Source organism: Musca domestica, unplaced genomic scaffold (assembly GCF_030504385.1).
Source record: "Musca domestica strain aabys unplaced genomic scaffold, Musca_domestica.polishedcontigs.V.1.1 4, whole genome shotgun sequence".
Classification (NCBI taxonomy): Eukaryota; Metazoa; Arthropoda; class Insecta; order Diptera; family Muscidae; genus Musca; species Musca domestica.
The window spans coordinates 7,343,279-7,370,326 of NW_026712328.1; the positions used below are offsets into that span (position 1 = coordinate 7,343,279).

Consider the following 27,048-nt stretch of genomic DNA (forward strand, 5'->3'; position numbering starts at 1 on the left):
AATGAAATTTGGGATGTGTTGCGGAAATTAAATCAAATATACATTTGTCAAATTATATTAAAATCGGTTCAGATTTGGATATAGCTCTCATATATATTTTCGACCGATTTCATGTATTTTATGCACCATACACGATATGTATGTTCGATTCCAAAGAAATTTGGAATATGTAACGGGATTTTGATTAGAAAATAATTAGTCAAATTATATTAAAATCGTTTCAGATTTGGATATAGCTCCCAAATATATTTTCCGCCGATTTCACATATTTGATGCACAAAACACGATACGTATTTCCGATTCCAATGAAATTCGGCATGAGTGGCTAAATTTGGTACAAAAATAAATTTGACAAATTATATTCAAATACGCTCAGATTTGATTATAGCTCCCATATATATACTCAGCCGATTTCACATATTTGATGCACCCAAAGCGAGAGAGACAAAACCTGGCACCAGAAAAAATTGCCAAATTATATTGAAATCGGTTGAGATTTGAGTATAGTTAACATATATATTTCGGCCGATTTCATACATGTTATGCACCAAGCACGATATATATGACCGATCCCAATGAAATTCAGAATGTGTGGTGGAATTTGGTTATAATAATAAATGTGATAAATTAATTGGAAATTAGTTAAGATTTGGATAAAGCTCCCATATATATAGGTTGAAAAAGATGGGCGAACCAATTTCGCAAAGCCCTGTTGGGCATACACTTAAGCCAGTATAGGCCTGTTGTGCGCTCTAGTCAGAGGGGTTTAACCGAGGAAGACGTGCAGTTAACAGTCTGTTATAATTGAAATTCTGTTGCCTTTATGAAATTCTTTAACTGTTTTATATCATTTACCATGATCCGACTAAGGTCTGGTATAATGTCGCTCCCTAAGAATTGGGCTCTGATATTAGCAAACGCTGGGCATATACAGAGAAAATGTTCCAATGTTTCGTCATCTTCCCTGCACGCCCTGCATATGCTGTTAACTGTGCAACCTATCTTGTATAGATGAGCTTGTAGGCCCAGGTGCCCCGGAAGGATGCCTTTCACCTCACTGATCTCCTTCTTGCCTAGGAATAAAAGATTCTTCGTTTTTATCTCATTTGGGTCACCCACAGGATTTTGGTGGTTTTCCATACGCCCTCTGCGTTCCATAAGGATATATGGGCGTTTTTTGCCCGTCACATTAGACGTGACGCATTTAGCGGCAGTGGATTGTCTTAGTTTACTGCTGCTAATTCCCTGCCCGTTCTAGCGAGCGAGTTTGCTATCTCGTTACCTCTAACTCCGTTATGACCTGGTACCCATATAATGCGAACTAAGCCGTGTTGAGAGTAGTGTTGATTGAGTTTATACATTCCAATACAGTTCTTGAAGTTACTGTTTTGGATGTTATAGCGTTAATGGCTATCTTACTGTTCGTTAGGACGTTTACGATAGCCGGTCTCGTGTTAGCATTTAACCAGTTCAGACACTCTGTACTCTGGACCTCCGCTTGTAAGATCGTATTGTGATCGGGCACGCGGAAAGAGATTTCGGTATTAGTTTCTTCGATAAAAAGACCCAGTCCTACTCTCTCCCCCAACACTGAACCATCTGTGTAACAGCAGTTACATTCGGCATCTGTGATGGGAATCCGTTGATCCACGAGTCTCTGTTTGGGATTAATGTTTCACAAGAGGTAGCTACAATAGATTCAGATATCCGGTCCGATACAAAGTTTTCTATTGATTCTCCCGTTGTTACATGTAAGATTCTTTGATGGTATGTAGTGTGGCCTTTGCTTATCCACTCGTCCGTCGCCCTGAGCCTTCATACCGAATCTGAATATCTATCGGGTGAAGAAATAGTAATGTCTCTAGTGCCCTAGTTGGTGTTGTCCTCATTGCCCCGCAGATGCTTAAGCTGCACATTCGTTGGACTTTCTGTAGTATTTTAGTATTACACTTTCTATCCATGGCTGTCCACCAGACTATTGACGCGTAAGTTAGAATAGGTCTAATCACCCTTTTGAATAGCCAGTGTATCATGTTTGGATTGAAGCCCCATTTAGAGCCTATAGCTCTTTTACACCTTGCCCAACATCTATGAGCTTTGTTTGCTCTTTCCTGGATGTGGTCCCTCCAATTAAGTTTTCTATCTAGAATCACACCCAGATATTTAACCTTATTGGAAATATTGATTGTCCTGTTCAGGAAAACCGGTTCCTCGAAAAGACCCCGTTTCCTTTTCCTGGTAAATAGACATATCTCAGTTTTTTCCGGGTTGACGTTGAGACCTCTCGGTCTAGCCCAGTTGTATGCAAGTTTCACACACAGTAAGTTAGCGTTCTTTCCCCTCAGCAGTATTATAACATCGTCTGCATAGCAGACTGGTTCAAAACCTTCGTTGGTTAAAGTCCTTAGGAGACTGTTTATGGTAGTAACCCATAGGAGGGGTGATAATATCTTTGTCCCTCATGATGACGTCATATAGCCCACAACTTATCCATCTATTCCTTAGCATATGGTTTATCCAGTCCCTTAGGGTCCTGTTGACCTGAAAGCTATCTAAGAATTGGATTAGTGTATCCGTGCTGACGTTGTTGAAAGCGCCTTCGATGTCAATGCATACTGCTAATGTGTACATCTTTTTATCGAAGGTGCTCTCGATGTGGTGTACCACCTCATGTAGAGCGGTTTCCACTGAACGCCCTTTAACGTATGCGTATTGTTTATATTTAAGCATATCGTTTGCAGTCCTGCTCTTGATCATGGTATCGATTATGCGTTCCATGGTTTTGAGTAAGAACGATGTTAGACTTATCGGTCGATAAGACTTCGGTATTGCATAGCTTGCCTTCCCAGGTTTGGGTATAAAAACTACCCTGGATTCCTGCCAGGCTTTTTGAGTGTGGGCAAACTTTAGGCACGCGTTGAAAATTCCGGCTAAGTTGGACGAAATAGCGTCCACTTCCTTTTGGAGCAGAGCCGGGAAGACAATATCTGGTCCCGTTGCCTTAAACGGTTTGAAACTTTTGATGGCTTCTTTTACCATCGATTCGTCAATTTTTGGGGCTTCCTCCGTCACATTCCTTCTATGTTCCGATGTATCCACGTTTGTCGTCACACTCGGTGGGAAGTGTGTTTTCATCAGTAGCCCTAGGGTTTCCTCTATTGTTTCCATCTTGTTACCCATATCATCCCCCATTATCTCGTCTTGTGTATGGGTTTTTGAAAGAAAATTTTTTATTTTTGAAACATCATTCACGCTTTCAACCTGTTCACAGAAAAGCTTCCAGGAATTTCGTTTAGCTGTTCTGACTATTTTGTTGTATTATTTGAGTTTATTATGGTAGCTGTCTCAGAATTGCCAATTTTTTACGTCGAGCTCTGTTGTAAAGCCTACGGACCTCCTTTCCTTTGTTACTAATATCCCCTGTCATCCAGGATTTTTCGTAGGACGGATTTCCTCTCTCGAAGTGGACAGCATTCCTCGAAAGACTTTACTAGGGTCTCCGTTAAGCTATTAACATCTCTGTCTATGTCATCTATGCTTAGGCATTCATTGTTACTCTGCCCTAGCCTTTGTCTAACTAGTCTCCTATACTTCATCCAGTCAGTCTTGGATTTGTTCCGGAAATGTATTGGGTTCGGCGGAGGCCGTGTTAGTTCAAATCTTATATACCTGTGATCCGAGAAAGAGTGCTCTTCCGAGACTCTCCAATTCTGGATGTCGTTTATAAGATTCCCTGAACAAAAAGTGATGTCTAAAACCTCCTCCCTAATTTTGTTTACAAAGGTCGCTTTATTCCCAATGTTAAGAATTGTTAGGTCATTAGTATTTAGATAATTTAGTAGGGACTGGCCCCTTTTGTTAGTGTTAGTACTACCCCACGCAATGTGGTGTGAGTTAGCATCGCTACCTACTAGTATTTCGTTACATGTTTGTTTTGTTTTGCTCACCAGCCGCTGCAGTTCCGACGTGGGTGGTAATGTCGGCGCGTCGAACGGTAGGTATACCGACGCCAGGTATATGTTGCCATTCCCCTGCCTCAGTACTGTTGCGTCCTATAATATAATATGATGACATATTATACAAGTTCTCGGTCGACACCCTGTGTTAGCATAAAACAGTTGCTAGTTAATATGGTTTAGTGCAGAGACCTTGTTCTGAACTGTCCAGGGTTCCTGAATTAAACCAATGTGTACTTACCTGTATTTATTAATTTCATCAGAGCTATTGCTGCCGTCTTGCTCCGATGAAGATTGATCTGGATGACTTCAATCTCTCCCCCTCCTCGCTGTCTCCCTTGGGTCCTTCGTCTCCGATGCTGACCTTGTTATTCTTGAAACGGACCGCGTTCGAGACGAAGAATGCTATGCCCTTGGTCTTTGTCAGACTAGCCATGGAGAGATCGTCAATCCCTATCACAAGGAGGGTGCCATCCTCTTCTCCTCCCACTGAAAGACTTCCTGCTAAGACTAAGGCGGCGGTGTTAGCAGGAGCAGCGAGATTAAAGAACATTTTATTGTTCTTAATCCCACTGCTCATGATAGGGATTGGATCTCCACCTTCCAAGATGTGATCCAGGATTTTGCTGTTGACCATTTCCTCTATCTCTTCTAAATGGTCTTTTGATAGTTTGCCTGAACCTATTGTGTTTCCTGGCGACTTTTGCATACGATGGCGGCTTCGTACCAGTAGGTGGGAAGCTCTTTCTCTTTTTCCCCGGCTTCGCAGTATTCTGTTCCTCAGGGGACCTGATCCTCTTCCCTGTCTCCAAACGGAGTGGGGGGAGTATTTTTGGTTCCCTTCGTTTTTGCTGTTCCGTTGCCTCTTGAGCTTTCGACGCTGGGCCCCAGACAGCCTTTTAGCCTTAGTTGTGAGCTTCGCTAGGGTGTCGCTCACTTCTTCTATCGTTCTGTGCGCCTCCTCCTCACTTGGGATTCGCAGAACGGTAGTATTGTTGCTGCTGTTGTCGGACTCAGAGTCTGAGGCGCTACCTGTCATTGAAGGTTGGGTCGAGCGTACGCCTCCCTTGAGTTCATCAGCCTCTCCGTCTATCTTGTTGCCCGAGGGCTGTGTGTTTGTAGCAGTACCTTCGACCGCGGATGCCAAGCCACCCACATCTACGGGAGAGTTTTGCTCACGATCGTTGGATGAAGACAGGATGTGTCCGCAGGAAAAAATTCCTGGGACGGATGATCGCCCTGCTCCGCTACATACCATTTCGCCACTAGGCGCCCTGGTACGAGCAAAACAGTGCGGTCATCCACACCCCCCCCCCCCCCCCCCCCCTATCCACCAGTGGGGACGCGCCTGGTAGGTGAACTGACAAACACCCTCAGGTTGTCCACCTCATAATTGAGGGCGGAATGATTTCAAAATAGTCAAAGATAATTGCTCTTTACACCAATTATCGTAAGATAGGAATTTATTTATTTTTGTCATTTAAATTGTGCCTTGGAGAACCCATTAAGTCCATATTTTTCATCATAGTATAATTCAAGAACGATCAAAGAAATTAATATTCGTGATTTTTTCATGTTTCTCCCACAATTTGACATTTCAGAGTTTATGGTATGTAGACGTACATCCCACATCTAAGTTCCCAACCAATATTCTCTTGGGAGTTTCAAATTCAATAGTATACTAAATTTTATTTTCTGACCAAACATTTGTTGGGAAAGTGGATTTGGGGGTACATTAACGTGGGAACTACACTCAAATAAATGCCTATGTGGACAATTATCTGTAAGACGATTCTCTACCCCAGAGTAGCCTAAATATAATTTTTTAGCCAAATCAATTGATAAATGTGGTCAAGACCAAGATGGACTCTACTCCGAAAATTGAAAATATTATGGAAAGTTTTTTACACCCTTAGAAACAAAGATGCCAAATAAAAGCCTAAAAATTGAAAAAAGATGTTGAAGACCCGGAACATAGCTCAAATTATATGATTGTTACACCAAAACGTGATCATTTTTTGCGAGGATGGTTTCTTCTTAAATTACCAACTTTTGCTAAAATGAGTGTGAGTAAAAAATGGTTAAAATATAAACTATACTTAAAATAGGGGTGTACCCTTATCATGTCATGCAAAAGCGATTTCTTTTCCTAAATGTCCAATTCATCATACCATTTTGCACGCTTTATATTCGGTATTTCAAAGATTGCAGTCCCAATGAGTTTTGATTTTGAGTTCTCATTGGACGAATTATTGTCATATGAAAGAAGTAGGTCCACGTAGGTCACTCATTTCATTTTAAATATTACTCATTCAGATTTCAAGGCAATAAAACCATTTGGAACGAATTTGGAAATTTTCAATAAATATAATCCTTAAAACATTCTGTTAAAATTTTAAAAATACCAAATAAAATCGTCGAAATACCGAATATAGGGATGTACTGATATATGGGGCCTATACGAAGACCTGGACCTGCATAGCAAACTTTCTGTCACAGACTGTAGTTCCTATAAGGAACTCTAAATACGTAATTTAAAACAAATCTGGTGAATAATGACGCTAAAATCATCAAAATACCGAATATAGGGAGGTACCGTTATATGGAGGCTATACGAAAACGTGTACTTGCACAGACAATTTTCTGGTTTAGGGTGTAGTATCCATTTCGAACTTCAAGTACCAAATTTGAAACAATTCCGATGAATAATGTCGCTAAAATCGTCAAAATACCGAATATTGGGAGGTACCGTTATATGGGGGCTATATGAAAACGTGGATATACATGGTCCATTTACGAACTCAACCTGCCTACTGGAAAAATAAACATGTGTGCAAAATTTTAGCCATCTATCTCAATTCATTCGAAAGATAGCGTGATTACAAAAGACAGACAGATAGACAGACAAGCTAAATCGACTTAAAATTTTACGCTGATCAAGAATATAAAGTATGTATATTTGGGTCTTTGACATGAGTATTTCGAGGAGTTACAAATGGAATGACAAAGTTAATATACCCTCCATAGTATGGTGGAGGGTATAAAAAGAAAATAACTTCAACTTGTGCAATGAAAGGTCCTTACGAACTTTGTGAATAGAATGGACAGTTATTTTATTTCCATTAACATTTTTTTCCATTTTTTCAGCATTTGAGAATTTTTGCAATGAGATTTGTTTTTTCATGATTTTTTAGCCATTTTGACTTAACTTTGGCCGAGTTAAATTATTTCGATAACATCTATTCCGTTTCGCCACCACATAATTCGGTACTACACTTCAATGTAACCCTGCTTCAATTTCAGTTCTCAGTAAATCGCGTCAATTAAAACAAGTAAAAAAAAACAGTAAGTTCGGCCGGGGCAAACTTTGAATACCCTCCACCCTTTAAAACGAATTTGAAAATTTTCAAAAAGGAAACCATTTGCCAAAAATTCATTTTTAAAATAACGAATATAACCGTTATATTAGGGCCTGTACCACGTGCACCTACATAGGTATTGTTTGTCACAAGCCATTACCATATTCAAATTCGAAACTTGAAATAAACGGTGAATAATGTAGGTAAAATCATCAAAACACCGTGCATAGGGAGGTACCGTTATATAGGAGCTATACGAAGACCTGGACCTGTATAGACAATTTTCTGTACAGACTGTATCTTCCATTACGAACTTCAAATACGACTTCTGAAAAAATTTCGGTGAGTATTGTACCTAAAATGGTCAAAATACCGAATATAAGGAGGTACTGATATTTGGAGCCCATATGAAGACCTGGACTTGCACAAACAATTTTCTGTCTCAGGCTGTAGTATTGATTTCGAACTTCAAATGCCAAATATGAAACAATTCCGGTGAATAATGTCGCTAAAATCATCAAAATACCGAATATCGGGAATTACCTTTATATGGGGGCTATACGAAGGCGTGGAACTGTATAGACAATTTTCTGTCTTAGGCTGTAGTATCCGTTTCGAACTTCAAACACCAAATTTGAAACAATTCCGGGAAATAAAGTCGCTAAAATCATCAAAATACCGAATATAGAGAGGTACCGTTATATGGGGGCTATACGAAGATGTGGACTTGCACAGACAATTTTCTGGGATAGGCTGTAGTATCCATTTCGAACTTCAAAACGTGGACCCACATGGCCCATTCGCGAACTTAACCTGCCTACTGGCAAAAAAACATGTGTGCACAATTTTAGCCTTCTATCTCAATTCGTTCGAAAGATAGCGTGATTGATAGCGCGATAGCGTGACAGACACACATCGTCTTAGAATTTTACGCTGATCAAGTATATATGTACATTGTTGGGTCTAAGATCATTATTTCGATAAGTTACATACGGAATGACAAAATGAATATACCCTCCATAGTATAGTGGAGGGTATAAAAATTGGTTAATATTCGACTTCAAAAATAAAATATAAAAAACACTACAAATGTAAATTCGAAAAAATTAAGTTAAAATAGAAAAAAAAAACATTCAAAATAAAACATTACGATTGTACACTTCAGAAGTCAAAATGAAAATCCTTTTCGGAAAAGAGACAATTCCGAATTTGTATGAATCGTTAAAATCAGTCCAGCGGTTCTAAAGTTATAAGCGTAGTAACTAACACAACTTTCTTTTAAGAATATAGATGAGTCGATATGTAAATGAAAACGTAGTTTAGGATCTAAGATTACACCGAGGTCAATAAAGGAATCAACATTTTCTAATTTGTATGAACCGATAAAGTAGTTAGAATGTATTGGCTGAGATCTATTCAAGGAAATTTTTTTTGCATTTCTTAAGATTAAGGGACATACCGTTGGCACTGCACCAGTTCACAAGGGTATGTAAATCGTACTGTAAGAAAGTCGAATCGTCAAGGGAATTTGTATGCAGGTAAAACTACACATCATCAGCATACATTAGTATTTTAGAGAGTCGAATGTGATCCGGGAGATCATTAAGATACAGAACAAAAAGTAAAGGACCCAAATGTCTACCCTGAGGTACGCCATAAGAAACAACAATATTCTTGGAAAACTAATAATTGAAAATACCTTTTTGGGTACGACCCTCCAAGTATGATGAAATCCAGCCTAATAGAGCAGTTGGAAAACCCATAGCATCGAGTTTATATAGCAAAAGCTTATGCACTACGGAATCTAAGGCTTTACTGAAGTCTGTATAAATAGCGTCTGTTTGTTGTTTATAAAAATAACCTATATTCAAGGAGTATTAAATATTTTAGTCAAAGGTAAGTATAATTCACTAGCACAAAATTTTAAAATATAGGTTGGAACACCGTCAGGGCCAAGGGAAAATGAGGAGCGTTATGTCTTTAAACCCTTTAAGACATCGTCTTCGGTTAAGATAATACAGGGAAAGTGATTAAATATAGTGGTATGAATTTCGCAAGGGCCTATAGATATGCCCTGGGTATAGGAAGACTGTAAAAAGTCAGTAAATAAATTTGCAATTTCAAGATTGTCTGAAGACTTTTTACTACCAAGATTCATGCTGGAGGGAAATTTCTGAGCTCTCTTTTAGAGTTTACAAATTTAAAGAAATTCCTATAATTGTTTATTAAATTCAGCCGCATTTGGGCTAAATGCTGAGAATAAAATTTGGAGTTTTCCGAATAATATCTATTTCTTGCCATGGAATATATTGAATAATTTACGAAAGTGTTAGATTTTTTGAATTTTTTAAAAAATCTATTTTTAATATTGCGTTGACGCCTTAATATATGCTTAAACCAAGCAGGACCTTCGTCAATTAATCATTTTGCCATTGGTACGGAGCTAGCTAGAGTGAAATTGAGCTGTTCATAAAATTTAGAAACACATGAATCAATATCGGCATTGATGCACCACATCGATCATAATAAGAGAGAGCGTAGTAAGGGTAGATTGGCCTTCGTAAAATTACGCCTATTAGATAAGGTATTGTTCCTTAATGTTCCTTAATTCAAGGTTTAAAAAGAGCGTTGGATGATATGTATTCTCAGGAATTACAAATAGAGGACTTCTAGGAGTCGTTCATTATCATTGAGTATAAAATTTACTTGGTATAAATAAAGTTCATAAATCTTATCCCCAAAAGCGTCGACTACAACTGGGTAAATGAAGGGTAAATAATCCAATTTATTATCACCCAAGACCCAAGAAACATTAGGAAGATTAAAATCACCCATGCAGATCAAAATAGAGTTGTCTGTAAGCAAAGATGAGACTTTTCCAATAAGATCAGCGTGGTTTAAGTAAGTTTAAAAACCTGAATTGGGTTGAGCAGGTTATATATATTGTATTACCAAAAAATATTGACTGTGCACAAAAAAAAATCATTATTTGGGTCGACAAAAATATCGACAGCTTCCGAAGGAATCGAGTGGTGGACTGCAATCAGAACCACATTACCTTTCTTATTCAATCTATCCTTTCTGAAAATTAGATAATTATCGGGAAATATTTCTGTATCTAGAATATCTGGTTCGACCCAAGTTTCAGTAAAAACAATTATTTTATGTTCACAGTAGAAACTTTTATGGAAAATATTACTCAATTTAGTATTAAGACCTCTTACATTTTGATATAATATAGATATAGCATCATTTAGTTTTTTGATACTGTTGGTATATTCACAGTTCTAGGGGTTTTTGTGCGTTCTCTGAAAACAAATTCTTTCACTAAGACACCATCGGGCCAAAACGAGTTACTGACAATAGTCAATGGGAACTAAATTTGAATACATTTATATCGTTATCTGACAGATCGGTTAATTTAGATTTCACGTAGTTACGAATAGCATCAGTTCAGCATCAGAAGTATTTGAGTGCAGCCTAGATAAAAATACAGTTTTACGAGGCGCAACAACTGGTAAAAAAGCGGTTGATTAAAGTCCTCATTTAGAGCAACTGTAGGGTTTAAGTGTGTATCATTTACTACGATAGTAGGTGGATTGGGAGTATTTTTTGCAAATGACGTTGATGAGGTTTTATATACTTCAGTGCAATATCTAACGTTCGGTGCAGGAACTAATTCAGGCCCTGATAACTTAATAAGTTTAAATTCTCTTGAGAACTATAGTCAATGCAGTAGTGACTCACACTCGACAGTCCTACTGGAAACTTATACTCCAAGTATGAAAACTATCGAGCTAAGCGTTTGAAATTACAATGCGACACAATCGACCTACTCGACTTAGAAAACACATATTGGCGTCTTTCAAGTATTTGCCTAGATTATTCCCGTATTTATCGAATTCATCATGTACATCTTATTATGAAACATTTTTTACTGTCCTACCATGTTAATAGGGTATATTAACATTGTCATTCCGTTTGTAACTCCTCGAAATACTCATGTCAGACCCAACAAAGTATATATATTCTTGATCAGCGTAAAATTCTTAGTCGATTTAGCGATGTCTGACTGTCTGTCCATCTGTCTGTTGTAATCACGCTATCTTTCGAAAGAATAGAGATAGAACGCTAAAATTTTGCACACATGTTTATTTTTCCAGTAGGCAGGTTAATTTCGTAAATGGTCCATGTTGGTCCACGTCTTCGTATAGCCCCCATATAACGGCACCTCCCGATATTCGGTATTTTGATGATTTAAGCGACATTTTTCACCAGAATTGTTTCAAATTTGGTATTTGAAGTTCGAAAGGGATACTACAGCCTAAGACAGAAAATTGTCTGTGCAGGTCCACGTCTTCATATAGCCCCCATATAACGGTACCTCCCGATCTTGTGCAAAAGGTCCGAGTTGGCTCTGAAACTTGCATACAAGTGGGCTAGTCCAAGAGGTCTTAACGTAAACCCAGAAAAACTAAGATATGACTTTTCACCAGTACAAACTGAGGCACTTCGATGTTAATAAATCGAGTCGATTAAAACAAGTAAAAAAGCAGTAAGTTCGGCCGGGCCGAACTTTGAATACCCTCCACCATTTAGAACGAATTTGAAAGTTTTCGAAAAAGAAACCATTTGCCAAAAATTTATTTTTAAATAACGAATATAACAGTTATATTAGGACCTGTACGACGTGCACCTACATAGGCATTGTTTGTCACAAGCTATTACCATATTCAAATTCGAAACTTGAAATAAACGGTGAATAATGTAGCCAAAATCATCAAAATACCGTACATAAGGAGGTACCGTTATATAGGAGCTATACGAAGACCTGGACCTGTATAGACGAACTTTACGAACTTCAAATACGACATCTCAAACAATTTCGGTGAGTATTGTACCTAAAATCATCAAAATACCGAATATAAGGAGGAGTAATTTATGGACTCGAAAACCGCTGAATAGATTTTCCTGAAAATTTCCATATATACTGCAACATCGCCTGAAAGTAACATAGGCTATATACATTTTTGAATTTCCACTTGGAACTGGAGATATAGCATCAGAATCGGAGGTACCTCCCAAAAATTTAGATTTTATATGCACATATGCATTGATTGGTTGAAGATACAGTCTAAAAATTTGGAATACGTAATGGAATTTGGAACAAAAATAAGTTAGCCAAATTATATTGTAATCGGTTCAGATTTGGATATAGCTCCCATATATATTTTCGACCGATTTCGTTCATTTGATGCCTCAAACACAATATGAATGTTCGGTTCCAATGAAATTTGGAATGTGTGACGGGATTTAATCCGAAAATAAATTTGTCAAATTATATTGAAATCGTTTCAGATTTGGATATAGCTCCCATATATATTTTCTACCGATTTCAAGCATTTGATGCACCAAACACGCTATGTATCCCCAATTTCAATGAAATTTGAAACGTGTGATAGATTTTATCTAAAAAATTGATTTCCCAAATTATATTGAAATCGGTTCAGATTTGGATATAGCTCCCATATACATTTTCGGCCGATTTCATGTATTTGGTGGACCAAACACGACATGTATTTCCAATTGTAATGAAATTTAAAGTAAGTAAATGTCTTCTTCGACAATTATCTTTATAAGAGAATTCCGATGATCGGGCGTTAAATATGTACCAAATTATTATATAATTCAGTGTACTATTATTATAGTTAAAATCACTTTAATTCGAACATATATTAACATATATTCACTTAAGTACATATAGTACATTTAACAGATGCGCATAACGTATATATATATATAAAAGAAGTCAATTATCAATTTATGAATTTTTCCGCTTATGGACTATTCAAACTTTTATTTGTCATTATTTTCTATAACTGTGTTTTTATACTCTCCACCTTGAAAATGAGGACCATGATACTTGAAATCAAGTTAGGACACTGAAACTATTTGATTTTATTATTTTTTTATTTGCCGGGCTTAACATGTCAAAATAATTTGTGCATGTAATATAGAATAACGTAATGTAATATTCTAGTATTAATTTTTTAACCATAGCTGTCTTTTGCACTTTCCCCAGCATCTATAAGCTTTACTTCCTTGGATATGGTTTTTCCAATTAAGTTTCCTATGGAGGTTCAGACCCAGATATTTAACATATCTTACTTTTTCTGGGTTTACTTTAAGACCTCTTGGACTAGCCCACTTGTATGCAAGTTTCAGAGCCGACTCGAAACTTTTGCACAAGATAGGGTTCTTTCCCTCAAAAGTATAATAAAGTCGCCTGCATAGCGGGAAACTTCAATTCCTTCATCGGTTAAAGCCCTTAATTGACTGTTTATTATAGTAACCCACAGTAGAGGAGATAAGATCCCTCCCTGTGGCGTTCCTTGGCCAACGTTGTCCATTATGTTAACGTCATATAGCCTGCAAGTTATACATATTTTAATTAGCATATGGTTTGTCCAGTTCCTGAGGGCTCGGTCAACTTTGAAGTTGTTTAAGGATTGAATGAGTGTATCTGTGCTGACGTTGTTGAACGCGCTTTCGATATCTATGCATACCGCCCTGTATATATCTTTTCATTGAAAGTGCTCGCGTTAATAATTCCGGCTTAGCTGGACGAAATTTATATGGAGCAAAGCCGGGAAGACAATATCTGTTCCAGTTGCCTAAATGGTTTGAAGCTTTTGAAAGAATCCTTTATCATATATTCCCCATTTTTTTTGCGTTTCATCAGTCACATCTACTCTTTCTGCCGATAGATCTACGTATGTCGTAATGCTCTGTGGGATGTGTGTGTTCAGCCCTAGGGTATCTTCTATTGTTTCTATACACCTACACGTGAATATATATATATATATATATATATATATATATATATATATATATATATATATATATATATATATATATATATATATACATATATATATATATAAGAGGAAAATGTTTGTATGCTTGTTTGTAATTTATGGACTCGAAAACCGCTGAATAGATTTTCCTGAAAATTTCCATATATACTGCAACATCGCCTGAAAGTAACATAGGCTATATAAATTTTTGAATTTGCACTTGGAACTGGAGATATAGCATCAGAATCGGAGGTACCTCCCAAAAATTTAGATTTTATATGCACATATCTACTGATTGGTTAAAGATACAGGCCGATTTCATGTATTTGGTGCACCAAACACGATATGTATTTCGAATTGTAATGAAATTTAAAATAAGTAACGGAATTGGGAACCAAAATGATTTTGTCAAATTAAATTGAAATCGGTTCAGATTTGGATATAGCTCCCATATATATTTCCGACCGATTTCATGTATTTGATGCACCAAACACGCTATGTATCTCTAATTTCAACGAAATTTGGAATGTGTAGCGGAAATTAAAACAAATATACATTTGTCAAATTATATTAAAATCGGTTCAGATTTGGATATAGCTCTCATATATATTTTCGACCGATTTCATGTATTTTATGCACCATACACGATATGTATGTTCGATTCCAAAGAAATTTCGAATATGTAACGGGGTTTTGATGTGAAAATAAATTAATCAAATTATATTAAAATCGGTTCAGATTTGGATATAGCTATTTTCCGCCGATTTCACATATTTGATGCACAAAACACGATACGTATTTCCGATTCCAATGAAATTCGGCGTGGCTAAATTTGGTGCAAAAATAAATTTGACAAATTATATTCAAATACCCTCAGATTTGATTATAGCCGATTTCACATATTTGATGCACCCAAAGCGAAAGAGACAAAATCTGGCACCAGAAAAAATTGCCAAATTATATTGAAATCAGTTGAGGGTTTCGGCCGATTTCATACATGTTATGCACCAAACATGATATATATGACCGATACCAATGAAATTCAGAATGTGTGGCGGAATTTGGTTACAATAATAAATGTGACAAATTAATTGGAAATTAGTTAAGATTTGGATATAGCTCCCATATATATATATTCTGGGCCGATTTCACATATTTGACGCACCAATTTCAATGAAATATAAAAGGTGTGGCGGAATTTGATGTAAAAGTATTTTTTTTTTTTAATTATATTTAAATCGGATCAGATTGGGATATGATTTTAATATGAACCATTGACCCACAACGCCTTAGGCTAACACTAAAAAAACAACACAACAATTAATTTAAAATACCCCAGTAAACATTTTTTTCCGATTTTCTTCCGAATTCGGAAAAAAACTCTGCACAAGTTTCCGACTCTGATGTCGAATTCGGAAAGAAATCGGAAAAAAATTGTGTGAGATTGCCCAAGATTCTGAAAGATTTTGCGGAAAAAATTCTGAAAGAACGTAAGAGTTTCGGGGCGAATTCGTATAGAATTCGGCAAAGAAAAAAGGAAAAATCGGAGAAATATAGGATGTTTGATACAAAATTCGGAAAATTTTCGGATGTTTGATACGAAATTCGGAAAAAAATCTGAATTTATTCTATAGTTTTATCCGAAAATCGGGAAAAATTCGAATAATTCATTCGAAAATTGGAAAATAATAGGATGTTTGATACGAAATTCTGAAAATTTTCGGATGTTTGATTCGAAATTCGGAAAAAAATCTGAATTTATTCTATAGTTTTATCCGAAAATCGGGAAAAATTCGAATAATTCATTCGAAAATCGGAAAATAATAGGATGTTTGATACGAAATTCGCAAAAAAAAATCTACATTTATTTTATAGTTGTAATCGAAAAACATAAAGAAATAATAAAACTTTATCTAGTTTTTAGATAATTGTTTATGTTTGTATTTTTCAATTTAATGACAGAACATTTGTATTCAGTTTTTTTTGTAAAATATAAGGAATACGGAAATTAATATATAAAAAACATAAAAAGTTGCAATTCAATGTAAATCAATATAATTAAGGGTGGAAATATATAAAGCGCATATTTGGATGGCTCAAGTCATCGGCTGGCTTATTCGCAGATGAACAAAGGAGTTTAAGGTTGACTGAGTTCGATTTTGGCCCAGCTTAAGGTTTGTTAAGCCTTTCTTTAGCCGATTTGAAGAAATGTTTTATATGGGTTTATATGGCACTTCCCATAGTTTCCGGAATATGTTCCAATGCCGCATCTAAGTAATAAAAATGAAAAAAATATTATTTACATTATCAAAGAGTTTAAAACACAAGGATACAAACCTTTAACGAGCCTAATAAATTAGATGTCATTTACAGCTGTATTTTGGTACATTTCGTGCCACGAAAACGTTGACCTCGCCAGTTTGAAAAATAAGTTTAAAATTTTCATATGTAAAAGTGTTTACATTGTCATGGCGTTGATTTTTAAACGGCGTAGCTAAACAATTCAAGATATTAATAAAAGTAGTAATTGTAGAAAGGTGCTTACTTACCATAAGGTACTGAAGGTCCAAATCTTCCTTTAATTTTCATTTGAACTTTTCACTGCAACACACTGCAGTCGTGCTCCGTTCAAATTCTGACGACAAACTGATCATAATCAAAAAACAAAAAAGTTGTATACACAAAATTCTTCAAATAATTTCAACCGAGCATGTGCAGAGTACTCGGAAACTTTTCGAAAGGAACGGTAAAATAAATCTCAACAGAAAAAAGTTAACTCTCTGCTAATGTCAGAATTTTTTTCAAAACAAAAGAAACGAGTATGTGCAGATTACTCGGAAACTTTCCTGGAGTAACATTAGAAATTCTCGCCAAAAAAGAGTTAACTCTCTGTATACGCTGTTTTTTTTCTCTTTAGCTTTGTTTTGTTCAAACAAAACAAAAGAAACGAGTATGTGCAGATTACTCGGAAACTTTTCTGAAGAAACGACAGAAAATCTCTACAAAAAATCGGACATCAGAGCCCTCGGAAAAAATTGTTAGCTGGGACGCTTATTACGGCGAAGTATGTTGCTATCTCGAATTCACTAATTGCAATAGAAATGCCACTCAACTTTAAAATATTGCAGTTTACTGCACGCTTGGTATTTGCTATGAATTAAATAAATCCGAAGGACAACCCCTTGGTGTATGTATGTCATGTTACTGCTTTTCAAATGGTTTTGGTTATTTACGCATTAAAGTAGTGGAATATTTTTTTTTTAAATTTTTTTTTTTTGTTTTTGTTTGTTTTGTTTGTTTTTGTTTTTTTTTTACCAACATATATATTTTTAACCAACTATATTTTGAATGCAAAAAATCAAAAGGGGTAGCGAAGCGCACCGGGTTCAGCTAGTATATATATATATATATATATATATACATATATATATATATATATATATATATATATATATATATATATATATATATATATATATATATATATATATATATATATATATATATATTACGGTACCTCCGATATTCGGTGTTTTGATTTTGCACATTTTTCCATGAATATGTGGTATTTGTAGTTCGTTATTCTAGCTCTACAATAGAAATTATTTCAAGTTTGGCATGTAAGACTCGCAATAGATAAAAATGCCGGGAAACCAACCGAAGATGACATTTTGCTCCTAGAGGTAACCTAAGATATTTTGTTGTACCTCGGATAAGAAAATACGGAGATACAAATCCGCACCCACCAACATATTTACGCAACGGCAATTAAAAGGTCGCCGAACTGCCAATTAGATTTTAGATAGGTCATGTTAGACAGAAGAGTCGACTGAAAAGGAGGAAAGGTTAATGCAGATAGTAGGCAAAATAATAGCTTATATAGGCATATAACTCCGATTTCACTTCGGGAATTTGAAGAGTTTGAATAATTTTTCCTTTTATATCGCGGATGTAAGAAAGCGCCTGTATTCTCTCTGTAAGGGAGGAATCGAGCTCGGTCCACTAAGGATGACTTATCTTTAAGACTCTGTTCCCAGAGTGTCACCATAAGATTTGGCAAACGTTGATTACAAAGAAACACTAGAATAGAATTTCATTGATTAGTTACAACGTCATTATCAGACATAGCAGATAAACAACTATTTATGCCCCGTTGCAAAGTATTGAGGTCAGCACTCGTTTCATTTGGCAGTGATGAGTGGTCAAAAAGAAGTTTCAAGTTGCTATTTACGAGTTTTGTCATAGGTGTCTCTAAGACATCTCCCGGAAGTGGAAAACTTTTGTCATTGAGACACCTTCACAAGTTGTTCCAAACTCTGACCTTATACATGAGGAGATTTTGCCGACTATAAGTGCTGTAATTTCTCATTAATCTAAGATAAGCAATCAATATATAATTCTGTTCCTCATATTGTAAGATTGAAAACGCTGTGATATTCCGGCTTAATCAGGTGGGAGGAGGCAATAAATTTGACAACATTTCCAAAAGTGCGAATAAATTGCGTCAAAGGTTTAACCGATATTATGCGATTCAAGATTGCGAAAACAAAAAACTGCCTGAAAATTGTGCTAAAGGGCGTCGACCAAAAAAATATTTTAGTGTTGAAATATTTCGGTATTTATTGGTGAAATTTTTCTAGCATTAACTAACAAAAATGGGTGCACTATCTTTCAAACGAATTCAAACGAATAATTGATAACTCAAAGATGCTGGAAGTAGGGTAAAATGTCTAAAATGCGTAATCCAAAAGAAAATCAATTATTTTTTACAAAAATATAAAAAAATATATGTTATTATTATTATTTTATTTATATTAAATTTAGAAATATTCACCGTTGTAAGCTATTTATGAACTGTAACATTGGAATAGAAAATCACGATGAAATCGAAAAACAATTGTATTTATTGAAATCACAATTAACTTGTTTTCGAAATCGAGTGACTCGACTATGCAACACACAATTCTGTAAGCCTATTTTGTAACTTTTAACAACTTTAGGTTAGGTTGAAAAGAGGGGCAAAACACTCGCCTCATGTTGAGCGCTCTAGATTAAGAGATTATTAAAAGAAGACGGGCAGTTATCTACATATTATATTAGAAATTTATAAGAAATTCCCTTAAAGGTTTTTTCCATTTACCTTCATCCCCGTATAACTTAGTACCCATAGAATGCGTACTGAAAATGTTGATTGTCTTGTTGAGGATGACTGGTTCATCGAAGTGCCCAAGTTGGTTTTAATGATGGAAAGTAATATCTTAATTTTTCCGGGTTTACGTTAAGACCTCTTGCATTAGCCCAATTGTATGTAAGTTTCAGAGCCGACTCGCACTTTTTGCACAAGGGTTCTTTCCTTCAGAAGTATAATAAAGTCGTCTGCATAGCGGACTACTTCAACTCCTTCATTGGTAAAAGCTCTTAATTGACTGTTTATGGTAGTAAATACTACAGCCTAAGCCAGAAAATTGTATGTGCAGGACCACGTTTTCGTATAGGCCCCATATAACGGTACCTCCCGATATTCGGTATTTTGATGATTTTAGCGACATTACTCACCGGAATTGTTTCAAATTTGGTATTTGAAGTTGTAATAGATACTACAGGTTTTGAAAGGAAATTGTCTGTGCAGGTCCACCTCTTCGTATAGCCTCCATATAACTATACCTCCCGATATTCGGTACTTCGTTAATTTTAGCGACATTATTCACCGGAATTCTTTCAAATTTGGAATTTTATGTTGACATAAAATTGTCGGGAAAGGTCCACGTCTTCGTATAGCACACATATAACGGTACCTCCCGATATTCGGTATTTTGATGATTTTAGCGACATTATTTACTGGAATTGTTTAAAATTTGGTATTTGAAGGTCGTAATAGATACTACAGCCTAAGACAGAAAATGGTCTGTGCAGCTCCACGTCTTCGTATAGCCTCCATATAACGATACCTCCCGATATTGGTATTTTGATGATTTTACCTACATTATTCACCGATTTTTTTAAGTTTCGCAGATTTTAACAGAATTTTTGAAGAATTTTATTGTTTTTGAGATTCAAAGTTCGGCCCGGCCGAACTTACAGCTTCTTTACTTGTTTCCATTCACCATCATCCCCGTATGACTTGGTACCCATAGTATGTTTTGACAATAGTTGTTGATTGAATTTATGCAGTTGTCGCATTTATGGCGATCTTGATATCGTGTTGGCTTAAGCCAATTCACACACTCTTGAATCGCAAGGACCTCCGCTTGGAAGATATGGGTCTTGGATCACACCCAAATATTTAACATTATTGAAAATGTTGATTGTCTTGTTCAAGATGACTGGTCCTTCGAAGTGCCTCAGTTTGGTTTTCCTGATGAAAAGTAATATCTTAGTTTTTCCGGGTTAACGTTACGACCTCTTGGACTAGCCCAGTTGTATGTAAGTTTCAGAGCCGACTCGGACCTTTTGCACAAGAGCTCTTTCCCTCAGAAGTATAATAAAGTCGCCTGCATAGCGGACTACTTCAATCTCTTCATTGGATTATGACCTTTTTTTGATCATAACCCTCATAATGGAATGGGGATTATGTCCCAGAAAATGTCGGTCATAATCCCCAGATAGTAGTGGACATAATTCCCATCAGAATGGGTATGTCCAATACGAATGCGGACATAAATTGAGATTTCTTCCTCTGGGTATGTCCGATACCGGGTGACGCGAACAAAAGTTTTCTATATTTTAAACTCAATATAAGTAGCCGGTCTTTGGCCGCCCTTGAGATTTTCTCCTCGACACCGGCTATCCCGAACCAAGTATTCTAAGTTTATTTCATGTTGTAAGAGCCGGTCTTCGGCCGGTTCGTAGGATTTTCTCTTTTCAGTATTTCCAACAGCGGCTAACGCGAATCAAAGTTTTCTAAATTTGATACGTTTTGCAAGGAGCCGGGCTTTGAGATTTTCTCCACTGGATTTGTCCCGCACCAGCTAACGCGAACCCAAGTTTACTACATTTAATATTTTTGTAGGCAGTCACCTCCCCATGGGAAAATATTTTCTAAAAAAGTAGGAAATATTCTAAATGGTATTAAATTTAGCATTTAGAGAGGATATAGTGCTGAAAAATTTAAATTTGGAATGGGGGTCTTTGATGTTGAGTAGTTAAATGCACCAGATATAATGCGTTAAGTTATGTACTCCAATTGGTACATTTTTTTGGGGTACATGGATAAAGGAGAAATGTTGAAATTTATACAGAATGAAAAGTACGAAATTGTACAAAATTTGATATATATTGTAGGAATAGAACTGGAATCATGATTTTTGCTATAATAATTAATTTGTATACAAGCCGCAGATGAAATTTTATGCTGTATAGACTGTAAGTGAAGATCTTGAATGAATTTGGTAGAGTGTAGGATACGAGGTTAATTCACCGGAATTATTTCAAATTGGGTATTTGAAGTTCGAAAGGGATACTACAGCCTAATACAGAAAATTGTCTGTGCAGTTCCACGTCTTCATATGGCCCCCATATAACGGTACCTCCCGATATTCGGTATTTTGATGATTTTAGCGACATTATTCACCGATATTGTTTCAAATTTAGTAGTTAAAGTTTGTAATGAATACTGCAATGTTACGATAAATTAATGCATGCGAACTACCCTTGTATTGATCACCTGTAACTAGGCTTAGTAGATCAGCTGATTAACAGCTGTATTTTTAAGGATTGTTATTGTTATTTTTAAGGATGTGTTAAGAAAACAAAATCTATGATTAAGTACCGTTATGTTTTATATAAAAGGACGATGAAATTGAAAATAAAGTTCAAAAGTTAGAAAGAGCCTAAGCCGGCTTTAAAATTTCAGTGAAATTAAAAAATCAAAAAGCTGTTTTTATTGAGCTGGAAATATCTGGCAACTTGTTGTGCCTTCGAAAAATTTAAAAATTTACCGTTATATGGGGGCTATGTGAAGACGTGGTCCATTTACGAACTAAACCTGCTTACTGGAAAAATAAACACGTGTGCAAAATTTTAGTCTTCTATCTATATTCGTTCGAAAGATAGCGTGAACAGACAGACGGACATCGCTATATCGACTTAGAATTTTAAGCTGATCAAGAATATATACTATATATATATATATACTTTGTTGAATCTGACATGAGTATTTCGAGGTGTTACAAACGGAATGACAATATTATATACCCTCCATAGTATGGTGGAGGGTATAAAAATATAATTTTAAAAACTGATTTCACACACAAAGCCCAATAAAATATATAAATTTCACATTTTTAATAATTTTCAAAAAAAAAAAAAACACAAAATCACACTACGAATTTACAAACTTAGTGTTAACTGATTGATAAATAATTAGTTTAAAAGTAATTGGTAACGATCATTGTAAAATGCGTAATCCAAAAGAAAATCATCTTTTTTTTACAAAAATATAAAAAAATATATATATTATTATTATTTTATTTATATCAAAGTCACTTAAACCTACAGTGTTAGAAATATTCACCGTTGTAAGCTATTTATGAACTGTAACATTGGAATAGAAAATCACGATGAAATCGAAAAACAATTGTATTTATTGAAATCACAATTAACTTGTTTTCGAAATCGAGTGACTCGACTATGCAACACACAATTCTGTAAGCCTATTTTGTAACTTTTAACAACTTTAGGTTAGGTTGAAAAGAGGGGCAAAACACTCGCCTCATGTTGAGCGCTATAGATTAAGAGATTATTAAAAGAAGACGGGCAGTTATCTACATATTATATTAGAAATTTATTAGAAATTAGAAATTCCCTTAACGGTTTTTTCCATTTACCTTCATCCCCGTATGACTTAGTACCCATAGAATGCGTACTGAAAATGTTGATTGTCTTGTTCAGGATGACTGGTTCATCGAAGTGCCCCAGTTTGGTTTTAATGATGGAAAGTAATATCTTAGTTTTTCGGGGCTTACGTTAAGACCTCTTGCATTAGCCCAATTGTATGTAAGTTTCAGAGCCGACTCGGACACAAGGGTTCTTTTCTTCAGAAGTATAATAAAGTCGTCTGCATAGCGGACTACTTCAACTCCTTCATTGGTAAAAGCTCTTAATTGACTGTGTTTAATTTAGATTGGTAATTATTGTTTTGTAACGTTAACAATGGGTTAACGCATAATTAATTTGTAAATGATTAACCTCGTTTAGATCTGTCAACGTAACTGTAAACAGATTTCAACGAGTGGCGAATGGCTCCAAAGCCTCCACCTTCCTTCATGTTTTGATCGTTGGTTTTACACTCGTCTCTTCTATCTGTCGATACGAAGTCGCGCTCCCCCGCTATTGTGCAAATCAGGTAATCTGTCTTACCATTATTATTTATTATTATTATTAATAAATACGGCTTTTGCCATTATTCTTAAAACTAAAACCCCCCTATTGTGTTTTTATTTATTTATTGGTTTGAGCTTTGCATATTTCCCCGCATTGGCGCAAACATTGGTCCATTCGTACCGGATTACGAACGAGCTGTTGGTAAAAGAAGTAATCGTTTTCTTCTTTTTTCTTCTAATTGCAAAGCATATCATCATCATCACCATCTATACAGTCCACCATATCATCTCCTAAACATCATCATCGTGTTTCTATCAAAAACAATCAGGTACGTACAGTGAAAAAAGTGCCGGTGAATTTAAATAAATAATTTTCTTGAAGAGAGAAAAGAAAAAATATCGAAACAAATTGTGTAAAAACAACAACAATCGCGTCGTTGATATTCTTTGTGTCCGTCTTACAACGCGTCGCTTGCCCCGTCCCCTCCGTCTAGTTTGCAAATATTGTTTTGCCGACGGCAAATTGAAAATAAAGAAAAATCAAAATAATTGAAAAAAATGTATTTTTTGGAATTTCCGTTGAAAATAAAATATTGTTGTGCGGTGTCATTTTAATGTGCATCAAATTCCCCATCGATTGGTATAATTGAAATTTTAAAATTGTTAAATTATTTGCAAAATTGCATTTTTAATATTTAAAATCACCCCCAAAAAATACACTTACTTCAATTGCAATGGTTTTGTTGTAATTGGTACAGCCATAAAAATAATACGGTTAATATCGTTGCTTAGTCGGTCAGCCGCTTTACACACATATACGTACATACGTTTGGTATTGTCTGTCGTGTTACAGGTGACCCTTGATAAACGCAACTTAACATATTTTACAGGTGAACCTCGATAAACGGAACCAATATAAAATATTAAAATTTTTCAAATTTTATTTTTGATTATTTTTGAATGATAATTGGGTGTTAGAAAACAACGTTTTTGGAAAAATTAATAACGCGTACACCCTACGATCGGTCAATACGACTTTTTTAAATAAAAAGTGTTAAAATTGATATTTTTCGTTTGGAATTTCAAAATTTTAATTACTTTTGGAGACTTTAAATAAAATTTTTATTTTTTAAAATAGTAGGTTAACTGTGGAAATAAAAATAATAAAATCTCAATATTTTCGGTAGAAAATAATAAAAATTTGAATATTTTGAATTGTTTGTGCGCGAAAATACGGTTTTTTTTGGGTAATTACACAATTTAACAAATTTTTATTATTTATTGATATTTTTTGAATATATATTTGAAATTTTTATTATTTATTTGAACATTTTCACACATTTTTCATCGTATATTTGCATTTGGTTGCTAAATATCTCATCGGAGATTACAATTTTGGTGATTTTAGACCGGTTTTTTGATATTTCACTATTGTGTGAGAGGTTCAAGGCATTTATTTCTCGAAAATTTTCGATTTCTTTGGCCCTATAGTGCGGTTTTGTTAGATTTTCGGAAGCTTTTCGGTATTTTTCTTGAACTTTGGAAAAACTCGGTTGATTTTTTGAAACTTTTGGTGTTTTTGTATAAACTTTTGTGTTTTTTTCGTATATTGTGCGAAAAAGAATCAGTAATTCGTGGATTTTGTATAAATTATCTGAGCAAATCGTGCTTTTTTCGTTCCCTTCTTGCTTTTTGTAGTACAGATTTCGGGAAATTTATTCACAATGTCATTCACCCCAATTGATATGTTCACTAGAACTTCGGATGCGGTCATCCAGTTTAATGCTCGTTTCAATACGATGCGTGATGACCAGCTCGATATTCATGCGCTACAGTCTCATCTTAGTGCATTAGAAAAACTTTGGACGCAAGCACAGGACAAATTTGAAAAGTGCTGTGATTATATGATGTCGTCAGTAGAGACGACGAAAGAGTTATCTATGCGGTTGATCAGAAATACAATTCGTCATTTCAAATCTGCTGCCAGTCCGCAATTAATAGAAAGCCAGGGCAATTCAAAAAATATCGTACTTCCTCTATTAATGGTAGTCTTTGTGGTTCGGTTGCTTCGTTGATAGAAACGCCGGGCGAGACTTCAGCTAAGTCGCCCATACAAAACTCGCAAGCTACGGGCAACAATTTGAGTACTTCGACTCATGCTTCCCGCGAAAATCATTCGCAGATACAAACTCCGCTTTCCTCTATTGTGAGAAATAATAGTGCCAGTTTTAGAACTACAGAGGAAGTTTCTCATTTGGATTGTGTCCATAACCTTGCCCTACCGCCGTGCGATACGGACATATTTGAAGGTGATTTCCACTCATGGCCAACATTTAGGGACTTGTTTACGGCTATATATATTGTTAATGGTCGTCTTACCGACGTTGAAAAACTTTGTCATCTGGTTAGAAAGACTTCTGGTGAAGCTCGCGAGATTGTATCGAAGCTTAATTAATCGTAGTTTCGAGCTCGCGTGGAAGGCTCTAGTTGAAACTTATGATAACCCTTTGATATTCCGGTCCTCTATAGTGAGACTAGTTCGGGACTAAAGTCGATCCAACGTGGTATCAATGGATGCCTGTCCTCGATGTCCGTGTATGATGTCAATACGGAAATTTGGGATCCGATATTAGTATTTTTGTGTCTCCAGAGATTGCCAAAAATTACTCAGACTCTTTGGGAGCAGAGTGTTAAGGATAAATCTTCTCTCTCGTCCTGGAAGGACTTGGATGCCTTCCTCACTGAGCGCATACGTACGCTCATGTGCCTCCATGATATGCGTGCTACAGATCAGTCTAAGCGGTCAAATAATAGTAAAGTTCAAGCGCATCATTCAAATATCAGAATTCCAGAGCCACCGCGTTCTCCCCGCGCTTCGAAAGGTTCAAATTGTTTAATCTGTCAAAATCAGCCTCATAAATTGTATGACTGTCCCCGCTTTAAGAGTTTCACACCCGCTGATCGATACAAAGTAATGAAACGTCATCATCTTTGTATCAACTGTCTTAGGAACGATCATGAAGTTAATAATTGTGATAGCAAACGTCGGTGTTCGAAGTGTAACAAGTCCCACCATACGTTGTTGCATCGGGATGATATTACCTCTAGTAATTCAAATCGAACTTCCACCGTTACTAGCAATGCCCCCCAAAATTCGAGTGCTACGCCTTCGACTGTCCCCCCTAATTCAGAAAATTGCGCGCCATGCACATCCGCCGGTTGCTTGCCCCAAGTATTTCACGCCGCGCAGAACAAGGCTGTACTCTTAGGTACCGCAATGGTGAATATTGTTCATCTAGGTGTTTCTTTTCCTGCCAGGGCGTTAATAGATCCTGCTTCCGAGTCCTCTTTCATTTCAGAGAGACTCCAAACTCGTTTGAAGCTCCCTGCTCGTTCTACGAATGCTGTAATTTCAGGAGTTAGTTGTTCACTCTCGGCCACGGCTAATAAAGCTTGTCGTTTACAAATTAGCAGTCCTTTCGACCCTTCTCTGAAATTGGAAACCAACGTTTTAGTTTTGCGTGCCATTTCTGGAAATCTTCCCTCGTTTGTGGTT

The 27,048-nt window shown here is 35.9% G+C and overlaps 1 protein-coding gene and 1 long non-coding RNA gene across 3 annotated transcripts in view; one reads left to right on the forward strand and one right to left on the reverse strand.

Annotated features, from left to right (window-relative positions):
• The window catches only part of LOC105261675 (cholesterol 7-desaturase nvd), a 616,447-nt gene that overhangs the window by 434,422 nt on the left and 154,977 nt on the right, over positions 1 to 27,048 (forward strand). The window lies entirely within an intron of this gene.
• Positions 15,860 to 17,213, reverse strand: LOC105262218 (uncharacterized). Its single transcript, XR_891714.3, has 3 exons — positions 16,722 to 17,213; positions 16,510 to 16,666; positions 15,860 to 16,442 (listed from the first exon to the last, which is right to left on the reverse strand). It is a non-coding gene; the product is annotated as an uncharacterized LOC105262218 (long non-coding RNA).